The sequence below is a fragment of the Giraffa tippelskirchi genome, chromosome 3, assembly GCF_054371585.1.
Source record: "Giraffa tippelskirchi isolate mGirTip1 chromosome 3, T2T-mGirTip1v1.2.pri, whole genome shotgun sequence".
In the NCBI taxonomy this organism is placed as follows: domain Eukaryota; kingdom Metazoa; phylum Chordata; class Mammalia; order Artiodactyla; family Giraffidae; genus Giraffa; species Giraffa tippelskirchi.
Genome location: NC_137277.1, coordinates 168,358,307 through 168,369,983, shown reverse-complemented (window position 1 = coordinate 168,369,983; position 11,677 = coordinate 168,358,307). Strand labels below are relative to the sequence as shown.

The window sequence follows — 11,677 nt, the reverse complement described above, 5'->3', positions numbered from 1 at the left end:
ATTGCCATCACCTTTGCCCCTCTTTCAGATTCAGCTTCCCTCCAAGGATATTCTCACAAATGCCACAACCAAATTTCCTTCTTTTGAATTTGCATTAACTGCTTCACTCATGTAAGTAAGCACTTTTTAGTGATTCTAATAGCAGTATAGTAATGGATTTTTTTTCTCAAAAGAGAATTATAGATAGCAATATCCTCATAACTAATCCAGGATACACAATTATAAATGGATTAGCCCAAATCTCAAACATTTGAATAGTTTTAGTGTTACCAACTCCAAACTTGTTCCATAGCAGGACAATAAATTGAGAGACGAGTTGTTAGGGCAAAGAATTAGCAACTTTACGTGGAAAACCAGCAGACTGAGTAGGTGGTAGCAAATTAATTACCATCCTAAAGAACCAACTCTTTTTTAAAATCTGTGATATTTTTTTAAATTCTTAAGCTTTATGATCATCTATTCTACAAACCTGTGCTAGTGGTATAGCTCCTCTACTTTCACACTTCTAATGAGTTGACAAAAGCACTATTACCAGTCACACAGTAGTTCTACCGTTGCATTTCTGAATGCCTGTTTAAGAGAAAATCCTGAATTATAACTTAGCCTGACTTTGTAAAGGACACACAAGCAAAGTGTACTAGCAGATCTTGTCACAGTGATTTTTAAAAGCATCTGATCTTAAAGATCACCTGTAAAATGTAGGAAGTGCTAAATATTCTTTACTAGATGCTAAACACAAAACACACTAAAATGCCTTTCATTAAGTAAAAGGCAATATTTTAGATAGAGAATTTTAATTACATTGGTACAGTTAGGATCACAAAGATAAAGTGGGCCTTGTTAGTGTATCTTTAGCCCTTAACAGACTAATTAAACACAGGTGAATCTTGCTCTGTTCTATGAGACAGTGAAGGGAACTTCTTAGTATTTAAATATATTAATATAACCAGTTACAGAAATCTAAATATAAAACCAGTCTTCTACAGGTTTTGAGAAAGCGTTCACCATCTCCCTAAAACGTTTAACAGTCCTTATTCAAGTTCAATCATCTCTTTAGATGGGGAAAACAGTGATAGTACTTGTTGAGCTGAAATTACTATCAACATTTTAAAAACTGACCTTGTTCATTTAGCCACAAGCAAATTTATTTAAATCAGGACTGCCCACCAGAAATATTCCATCAGCCCTTCACGATCTGAATTCTAGTGTATGAGATCATACACATAAAAAGGGGCTTCCCTGGTGGCTCAGACAAAGTCATCAGACATCTCTGGTTTGTAATAAATAAGGTAGTGGCCAACTATTACTCATTAGTAGCTCATTTGAGATAAGCTATCAAGTCTGCCCTTTCCCCCTTCATCTTAATGCCAGCAAAGATCATTTTTGTTCCAGGTATGTACTTCTTGGGATCATCCAAGTATTCCATCGGCGTCTCCTCCCCCCAGGTGAGGTCTTTGTTATTTTTGGCATCTGTATAAGAGAATCCAACAGCCTGACCTGTTTGTCTTTCTCCTAAACAGACCATGGAGATTTGGCCCAGTCCTGTGCTTGTCTTCCTTTCACAATTTGGCACTGGACACCCTTCTGAACAAAAATCTTCCTTCTCTTCTCAGCATTACCCATTTTTAAATCATCTTTCTCCATTTGTGACTGAGAGGTTCCTACTTGTAAACCAAATGTCCCTTTCTCTAAGCCCAAGGACACACCAGTCCATGCCCAACTGCAGGTGTTGGTGCAACCTTCAAAGAACCATCTTAACCCGAGTTAGAATTCAGGCTCCTTTTATGGTTAAAGTGGAGGGAGTGTGGCTGGTTGTTGCAAACTTCTTGGTGCATGAGTCCTTTGTTCTTGCAGCTGTCCAGGTAGGTCAGGTCATAATATTGCTGTAAGTCTCCAACAAGAAAAAATGTTATTCTCCATTCTGCAACCTTTTATCTCTATATGAAAAACGTTATACCTTTAAAGGTCAGACCCTTGAGGATGGGCTATTGTGTATATTTCAGGCTAAAGGCAACATCTTTTTACTAAGGTACAGAGCCCCAGGACTAAGTACAGGCCACAGAGCACAAAAGTTAGAGCTGAAGGAACAGATCCAATATGGAGTCAGGCTTGTTTTCTGTTACACCAGGAGATCTTGTCTGGACTGCTCCAAGTAATTTGTCTGGGGTACAAAAATATTCCAGGTAGGCTGTTAATTACCTTAACTTTTTGCTGTTTCTATACTCCCACATCAAGTAGGCTAACATTTCTGAGTTCCTCTCAAGTGAACTTTTGAAGACTTATTGTGATACTGCAGATTTTTACATAGAAAATCTGCATGAACACACTTAGTTCAGGTTCTAAATCCACCCAATACAGTACATCAGTAGTGTTAATGGAATTAATGTTAAAACAATGCTCACTTCAGTAACTTTATTTTTCTTATTAATAAAATAATTTATAATAATTGTAAAGTATAATATAAAAAGTAATTCATACTATATAAATATATTATCTTATATAAAATAATTTATAATAATTATAATGTATAATATAAAACTAATTCATACTACATAAATATATAAAATAATTATAATAAATAATTTCCTATTACTTAATTATTAAATGGGGCTTCCCAGCTGGCTTTAGTGGTAAAAGGCTTTAGTGTCTGCCAATGCAGGAGACATGAAAGATGCCAGTACAATCCCTGGGTCAGGAAGATCCCCTGGAGGAGGAAATGACCACCCACTCCAGTATTCGTCCCTGGAGAATCCCAGGGATAGAGGAGCCTGGCAGGTTACAGTCCACAGGGTCACACAGAGTCAGACATGACTAAAGCGACTTAGCACACATGCAATTATTAAATAGTAATTACCACATAGATCATTCCTTGTTGGTTCTGCACTTTTCTTTCCCCCATTCTGGTGTATCTAAAACTGATTTAAATCTTTCAACAGTGATACTTTTGCTGAATTTTTCAAGGGGCCTAACTGCTTAGGAATTAACAGAATGTATTAACCAGGTTTGTGCTTTATGTAAGCCGGGGCCAGAACCAAAAGGCTTAGGCTTTCTTTAATCTGTTTTAGGATCACATTACCTAGCATGGAGAGTCAACCATCGATCCTACAGCCTCATGGCTGGGGAACTGCCCTCAGCCCCACCACAGGACAGTTTAGATTAGAAAATGAAAGAGGATCACATGTCCCATCAAAAGGACAGGGTGAAATCTGTTTATGGAAGGCAGAGCACTTTTGAGTCAGACAGACCTGTTCTCTGTTCAGTCGAGATGAACGTGTGCTTCTAAAACAGTGGATCAAGTTAGTTCCTCGAACTGAAAGAATATACCAGTGTCCCATTTTAAAAACTGCATTACTGCATTTCTCTGGCAGTCCAGTGGTTAAGATTCTTTCTTCCACAGCAGGAGGATGGGTTCAGTCTCTGGTGGGGAAACTAAGATCCCACATGCTTGTGCTGCAGCCCCCCTGAAAAGAAAGGGAAAAAAATGGCCTTACTAAATCAGGGAGAAAGATAGTGCAGACTTCTCCATACCCTTAGAGTCCCTTTATTCTACATGGTGCTGTTACTGGGGAAAATAGCCCAGTAACTCCCACCCTCTCTGTTTTTCTTTCAGTACAAATGAAGGCAAGGGTGTTTCTGGCAGCCCCACAAGGCAGGCAGGCAGAGGGCAGGAAGGCTCCCGTTAATATTATAAAAACAAGCCTGAGCCAAACAGCTCTGACAAGATTGCTACACAAACCAGGTGGGACTTGTTTTTCTGGGCATGACAAAGCAAGTCGGAATTTCACTTCAGTTTACTAACACTTTGTTTCCGTTGATTTATTGCATGGAAAATGACAGTTTTAAACAGTACCTTTATTCAAAGCAGTTTTGTATAAATGTATGTTACTCTCAAGGGTGTTATTACCTCTTTACTTTTTTTTATTATAAATATTATACATACTAGAGATTCAGTTCAGTTCAGTCGCTCTGCTGCCAAGTCGCTTCAGTCATGTCCAACTCTTTGCGACCCCATGAACTGCAGCACGCCAGGCCTCCCTGTCCATCACCAACTCCCAGAGCTTGCTCAGACTCATGTCCATTGAGTGATGGTGATGCCATCCGACCATCTCATCTTCTGTCGTCCCCTTCTCCTCCTGCCTTCAATCTTTCCCAGCATCAGGGTCTTTTCAAATGTGTCAGCTCTTCGCATCAGGTGGCCAAAGTACTGGAGTTTCAGCTTCAACATCAGTCCTTCCAATGAATACCCAGGACTGATCTCCTTTAGGATGAACTGGTTGGATCTCCTTGCAGTCTAAGGAACTCTCAAGAGTCTTCTCCAACACCACAGTTCAAAAGCATCAATTCTTTGGCTCTCAGCTTTCTTCACTGTCCAACTCTCACATCCATACATGACTACTGGAAAAACCATAGCTTTGACTAGATGGACCTTTGTTGGGAAAGTAATGTCTCAGCTTTTTAATATACTGTCTAGGTTGGCCATAACTTTTCTTCGAAGGAGCAAGCGTCTTGTAATTTTATGGCTGCAATCACCATCTGCAGTGATTTTGGAGCCCAGAAAAATAAAGTCTGTCGCTGTTTCCATTGTTTCCCCATCTATTTGCCATGAAGTGATGGGACCGGATGCCATGATCTTAGTTTTCTGAATGTTGAGCTTTAAGCCAACTTTTTCACTCTCCTCTTTCACTTTCATCAAGAGGCTCTTTAGTTCTTCTTTGCTTTCTGCCATAAGGGTGGTGTCATCTGCATATTTGAGGTTATTGATATTTCTCCTGGAAATCTTGAGTCCAGCTTGTGCTTCCTCCAGCCCAGCATTTCTCATGATGTACTCTGCATATAAGTTAAATAAGCAGGGTGACAATATACAGCCTTGATGTACTCCTTTCCCGATTTGGAACCAGTCTGTTGTTCCATGTCCAGTTCTAACTGTTGCTTCCTGACCTGCTTACAGATTTCTCAGGAGCCAAGTCAGGTGGTCTGGTATTCCCATCTCTTTCAGAATTTTCCACAGTTTGTTGTGATCCATACAGTCAAAGGCTTTGGCATAGTCAATAAAGCAGAAGTAAATGTTTTTCTGGAACTCTCTTACTTTTTCGATGATCCAGTGGATGTTGGCCATTTGATCTCTGGTTCCTCTGCCTTTTCTAAATCCAGCTTGAACATCTGGAAGTTCTTGTTTCACGTACTGTTGAAGCCTGGCTTGGAGAATTTTGAGCATTACTTTGCTAGTGAGTGAGAGTGAGTGCAATTGTGCAATAGTTTGAACATTCTTTGGCATTGCCTTTCTTAGGGATTAGAATGAAAACTGACCTTTTCCAGTCCTGTGGCCACTGTTGAGTTTTCCAAATTTGCTGGCATATTGAGTGCAGCACTTTCAGAGCATCATCTTTTAGGATTTGAAATAGCTCAATGGAATTCCATCACCTCCACTAACTTTGTTCATAGTGATGCTTCCTAAGGCCCATGTGATTCGCAATCCAGGATGTCTGGCTCTAGGTGAGTGATTATACCATCGTGATTATCTGGGTCATGAAGATCTTTTCTGTATAGTTTTTCTGTGTATTCTTGCCACCTCTTCTTAATATCTTCTGCTTCTGTTGGGTCCATACCATTTCTGTCCTTTATTGTTCCCATCTTTACATGAAATGTTCCCTTGGTATCTCTAATTTTCTTGAAGAGATCTTTAGTTTTTCCCATGCTATTGTTTTCCTCTATTTCTTTGCATTGATCGCTGAGAAAGGCTTTCTTATCTCTCCTTGCTATTCTTTAGAACTCTGTACTTAAATGGGTATATCTTTCCTTTTCTCCTTTGCCTTTCACTTTTCTTCTTTTCACAGCTATTTGTAAAGCCTCCTCAGACAACCATTTTACCTTTTTGCATTACTAGAGATTACTGTGAAATAATTCAGAGATACAAGGAAGAAAATAAAAATGGCCTCTACTACTCTCACACAAAAATAACCACCCCTGGACTTTTTAACGGAGAAGGCAATGGCACCCCACTCCAGTACTCTTGCCTGGAAAATCCCATGGATGGAGGAGCCTGGTAGGCTACAGCCCATGGGGTCGCTAAGAGTCGGACATCGGACATGACTGAGCGACTTCACTTTCACTTTTCCCTTTCATGCACTGGAGAAGGAAATGGCAACCCACTCCAGTATTCTTGCCTGGAGAATCCCAGGGATGGCGGAGCCTGGTGGGCTGCCTTCTATGGGGTCGCACAGAGTCGGACACGACTGAAGCGACTTAGCAGCAGCAGCAGGACTTTTTAAATTTTCTAATTCATTCTGATTTATTTAATCCCTTGGATTTCCTGTATACATTTTAGCTTCAAGCCACCACTTTGAAGTAAGTAGATCAGGAATTATGTCAGTTTTGCTGATGAGAAAACTGAGGCACAATGAACTTCCATGACCTGTCCAGAGGTCCCCAAAAAGTTAGCATCAGTTCCCAAACTGGCTCCACCTGTGGCTCAAGGTCCCTCCTATGTCACAGGTCAGCTTAACTTCTCCATTGCTTCTCAGACCAGCTTGATGTTCCTCAAATATAGGGGAGAGTTTTGTCTCTCACTAATAGCAATTATAGTCATTGCTCCTTATTCAAGAATTCCCTACTTGCAAATTTTCCTACTAGCTACGATTAGTTGTAACCCCCCAGTTAATACTCCCTATGCTTATGCTGTTTATAGCCGTGCTCACAGCAACAAAGATTTAAGTCACCTGCTATTCACTGTTCCTAGCTGATGTCAAACAAGGTCATGCCTTATCTTCTTGTGTCAGCTTTCATACTAGAAACAAGTGTCTTTTTAGTGGTCTATTTAGTGTCCTGTCTTTCGCATTTTTGTGCTTTTGTTGGTGACTTTGCTTCTTAAAATGGCCCCCAAATGTAGTACTGAAGAACTATCTAGTGCTATCTAGTTAGTGTTCATAAGCATGTGTGTTAGTGATACTTCCTTCAAGCATGAGTTAGTGCCCTTGGCCATGAGTTCACACATAAAACAAAGTTATGAATTCATGGATGTTAGCAAAGGCTTATAGGAACCTAACCATGTATTACACTTAGGCGCAATGCTTCAGTATTTGCTAATTTATTTGCAATGATTTCATAGAACATGACTACCACAAATAAGTAGAATTGATGCCTTATTATTGTGGCTGTTATTGTAGTTGTTATTGCCTGACAATAAATGGTGTGGTTTCTCAGAGAATTCCAACTTAACTTTTGAGACTTACCAAAGAGGGTCTGACCTTTAGTTTATACTTCTTCCTACTGCAGATTCTGGGGGTTGGGGGACTTCCTTATCACCCTTGGACCCCCTCAAGAGCACATCTGGCCCCTGCTAGCAATTAATCATTGTTCCAAAGCCAGCTCTCCTATGTCATGCCTGGCTCTCTGGAAGCAACAGGACAGTCCATTTACAAGTTAGGACAGCCTTGCTTCTGGTTTTGCTTTGAGAACATTAATGTCAGAGTCCTGGGGACCTGCCAATTAATCCCACCTTCACCATTGCTCCTTTCAGGACACCTAGGGTCACCCACTGAGGATTCTGCTGTCCTGTTTTGACACCCTAGGGTGTCTTAGGTGGATATGCAGATTAAACCTCAAGGACTAGCAGTGTTCTTTGAGAGTCAAATGGCTGCCTTTCTTTAACAACTCCCTCCATAGAAAATATGCATATAATGTGTGCAAAATTCTCTGTTGTGCAAAAGTCTCTGTTGGATAATGCAAAAGATCTGCAAAGCAAACACTTGCAGGAAACCAAGTTATGTAGCTGATGGACTCTAACCACCACTGTGATGAAGCCAAGAAAATTTACTTACAACAAAGAAATCACAAGAGTTGTCGATATATATGGATATCAGTGTCAGCCATATTCAGAAAAATGCACATGAAAACCACACAAACTTAAATGCTTTCTTTTTTAAACCCATCAGATTGGCAAACATTCAGAGTTTGGCAATATGCTCTGCTGGTAAAGACGAGAGGAATGTGCTGGTGGGGAGCTCACACACTGGGGATGGCAGCACAATAGAGTGAGTTGCAATATGTAACAAAATAACAGGTGTGTTTACTACCTGCTCCAGAAAGCTCAGTTCTGGGAATGGGTGAAACATATGCACCAGCACACACAGGAAATGATATGTGCTCAAGGTAATTCACTGCAGCAATGCTTGAAAGAGCAAACACACGTATCTAATAAGGGAATGCTTAAACAGACTGTGGTACCTTTGCACAATAAAGCATGATGCAGCTGTTACCAAAAAGAAAAAGAAAAAAGGCAGTGCTACACATGGATGAACCTTGAAAGCATTACATTTCATGAAAGAAAATCAGTCACAAAAAAACACATGTTGTATGATTCCATTTGTGTGAAATGTCCAGAACAGACATCTATAGAGATAGAGAAGGTAGATTAGTGGTTGCCTTGAACAAAGAGATGGTGGAAAGGTTGATGTGGGACAGCTAAAGGGTACAAGATTAATTTGCAGGTAATAAAAATGTTGTAAAACCAACTATGGTGATGGATTCACAATTCTGTGAATCTATTAAGGACTATTGAATTGTGCACTTGGAATGTGTGAATCATATGGCCTGTGAATTATATCTCAATAAACAGTTCTTCATAAATGAACAAGTATGTTGCTTTTATATTGGTACAGAAAGCACGCTAAGACGTATTAAATAAAAGAGTAAAGCATGGAGCAATCAAGTTATACAATATTTTGAGTAGGAAAAGGGGGAAATTAAAATGTTTCTTTTTCGCTTGTCCATGAAGAAACACTGGGAAGTTAGACATACGTGCTGTGTGCTTAGTCGCTCAATCATGTCCAACTCTTTGTGACGTTATAGACCGTAGCCCACCAAGCACCTCTGTCCATGGGGATTCTCCAGGTAAGACTACTGGAGTGGGTTGCCATGCCCTCCTCCAGGGGATCTTCACAACCCAGGGATCAAATCCAGGTCTCCCGCATTACAGGCGGATTCTTTATTGTCTGAGCCACCAGGGAAGCCCAAGAATACTGGAGTGGGTAGCCTATCCCTTCTCCAGGGGATCTTCCCACCCAGGAATCAAACCAGAGTCTCTGTCTCCTGCATTGCACACAGATTCTTTACAAGCTGAGCTATCTGGGAAGCCTAGTTGGATATAAAATTAATTAAAATTCTCACCTGGAAGAGGAGTGGTAGAAAATGTTTAGGCCAAGCTAAAGCGTCCGTGTATTTGTCACTGAACTTCCTGGTTCTGGATATTAATTTGATAGAATTTGTTTAACCAATATACACATGCAGCATCATATTTTAATCTTGGGACAGTGTTCTTAATTATGTAGATACATAGCACTTTATTTTTTCCTAGGCAGCTAGCTCTATTAAGCTTTCCTAATGTTGTGCCTATTTGTTCAAACAGGAAGTCTGTTTGCATTTGGGATCATCAGCATGGTGGTAAAAGTTGTTCAGCAACTAAGTCATATCCAACTCTTTGTGACCCGGTGGAATGCAGCACACCAGGCCTCCGTGTCCTTCTCTATTTCCCAGAGTTTGCTCAAACTCATGTCCACTGAGTCGATTATGCCATCCAACCATCTCGTCCTCTTTCACCCCCTTCTCCTCCTGCCCTCAATCTTTCTCAGCAACACGGTCTTTTCCAATGAGTCAGCTCGGTGAGTGAACTGATGAACTGGATTCACTGAGCACATGTTCCTGAGCTCCAGAGAGGGTGGCCTCAACCTCTATTCTGTTTTCTGGGCTGTGTACAAGGAAGGCCCTCACAATAGCACAGTAAGAGTGCCAGCACCACAGACTGTGTCATCCATGTGTGTGCTGATGTGAGCAGAAAGGGGGATGAGGGCAAGTGACATAGGGAACATATTCACCAGCAGACAGTGCTTTTTTTTTATTTTAAAATATCTCCACTGAAACTTCACACTTGATTTATTTGGCCATGTTAGGTGGCATGTGGGAGCTTAGCTCCCCAACCAGGGTTGGAACCTGTGTTCCCTGCATTGGGAACTTGGAATCTTAACCACTGGACCACCAGGGAAGTCTCCAGATGGCGCTTTGAAGGTGAAGCAGCAGCTGCTGAGTCCGCCTCATGCCACACTTACAAAAGGAAGTTATAATTCATAACTTTCAAAATATTAATAAAATCTCAGTGCCTTCAACCAATGCTTACTAGCTCAGTTGGTAAAGAATCCACCTGCAGTGCAGGAGATCCTGGTTCAATTCCTGGGTTGGGAAGATCCCCTGGAGAAGGGAAAGGGCACCCAATCCAGTATTCTAGTCTAGAGAATTCCATGGACTGTATAGTCCATGGGGTCACAAAGAGTCGGACACGACTAAGCAACTTTCACTTTCACTTTCAACCAGTGCTAATCCATCTCCACACTAGAGACAGATTAAAATCTGGCTCTGCCCACTGTCGTGTCTGTAGCTGGTGGAAGGCATGGCATTGTCTCAGATATACCAGCCAGAGAGGGAAATTCCCTGATGAAGTCATTCTTGAACAAACAGCCTCCTAGGATTTATATTTTGCTGTGTGTGTGTGTCTCTAGATTTTCCTTTGGATCTTCAAAATACTAACTTTAAATGTCAAAGCATGTCATTCCTCTTTAACCACAACCCAGCAAATTGTCCAAATGATTCTGCCATATTTGGATCAGAGGAAAACAAATTCAAAAGAAATGATTCTAATAAAAATGATGGTGAAGGACTGATAGGAAGTGTGTTCTTTCCAGAGACAAATTGTCAGTAATAATAAAATCCTTTGTATTTAAAAAAATACATAAGTGCTAGAAAATTAAATATATAGAATCAGCCCTCATGTAAAAGTCACCGTACCCCAAGGACAGAGGAGACTGGCAGGCTACAGTGCTTAGGATCACAGAGAGTGGACACAACAAAAGCAACTTAGCGTGTACCCTGTTTAACTCCAGTAGTGGAGAGAAAAGTGAAAGTGAAAGTCTTTCAGTTGTGTTGGACTTTTTGCAACCCCATGAACTATACAGTCCATGGAATTCTCCAAGCCAGAATACTGAAGTGGGGTAGCCATTTGCTTCTCTAGGGGATCTTCCCAACCCAGGGATCAAACCCAGGTCTCCCACATAGCAGACATATCCTTTACCAGCTGAGCCACTAAGGGAAGCCCAAGGAGAGAAAGGAAGACCTTAAACAAAGATGTTGTCATTTTTAATGTATTCATTCTGTTTAATCCAAACTATACCACACAGGGTCTGAGAAAAATGCACCATTCTTAGATTAGGGAATATTAGCATTAATTTCGCCTTTATGTCTTTTATGTTACTGTGTCCAGAACTTTTCCTGCTGATATTCACCTGAAATGTCATCATATTGCCCATAATCTGAATCTTGCAAAATAATTTAGTGATACATTTATTCCAGACATAATTGACATGGAAAAATATCAAATTTAAGAAGAATATTGCAAAAACAGTATGTATAATATGTTGTTTCCTAAAAATATGGGTTTTATTATGCTTTTTAAAAAGATTAAAGGGACTTCCCTGGTAGTCCAGTGGTTAAGAATCCACCTTCCAGTGCAGGGGATGTGGGTTCGATCTCTGGTCAGAGAACTAAGATCCCATCAGGTGGGGAGAAAATGAGCTGGAGTACCATAGCTAGAGAGTCTGTGTGACACAACAAAAGATCCTACATGCCATAAATA

General features: G+C 40.5%; 1 pseudogene; it reads right to left on the bottom strand.

Annotated features, from left to right (window-relative positions):
* Positions 1-1,303: 1,303 nt before the first annotated feature.
* On the bottom strand, positions 1,304-1,623 carry LOC145540793 (cytochrome c pseudogene; annotated as a pseudogene).
* Between the last annotated feature and the right edge of the window lie 10,054 nt (positions 1,624-11,677).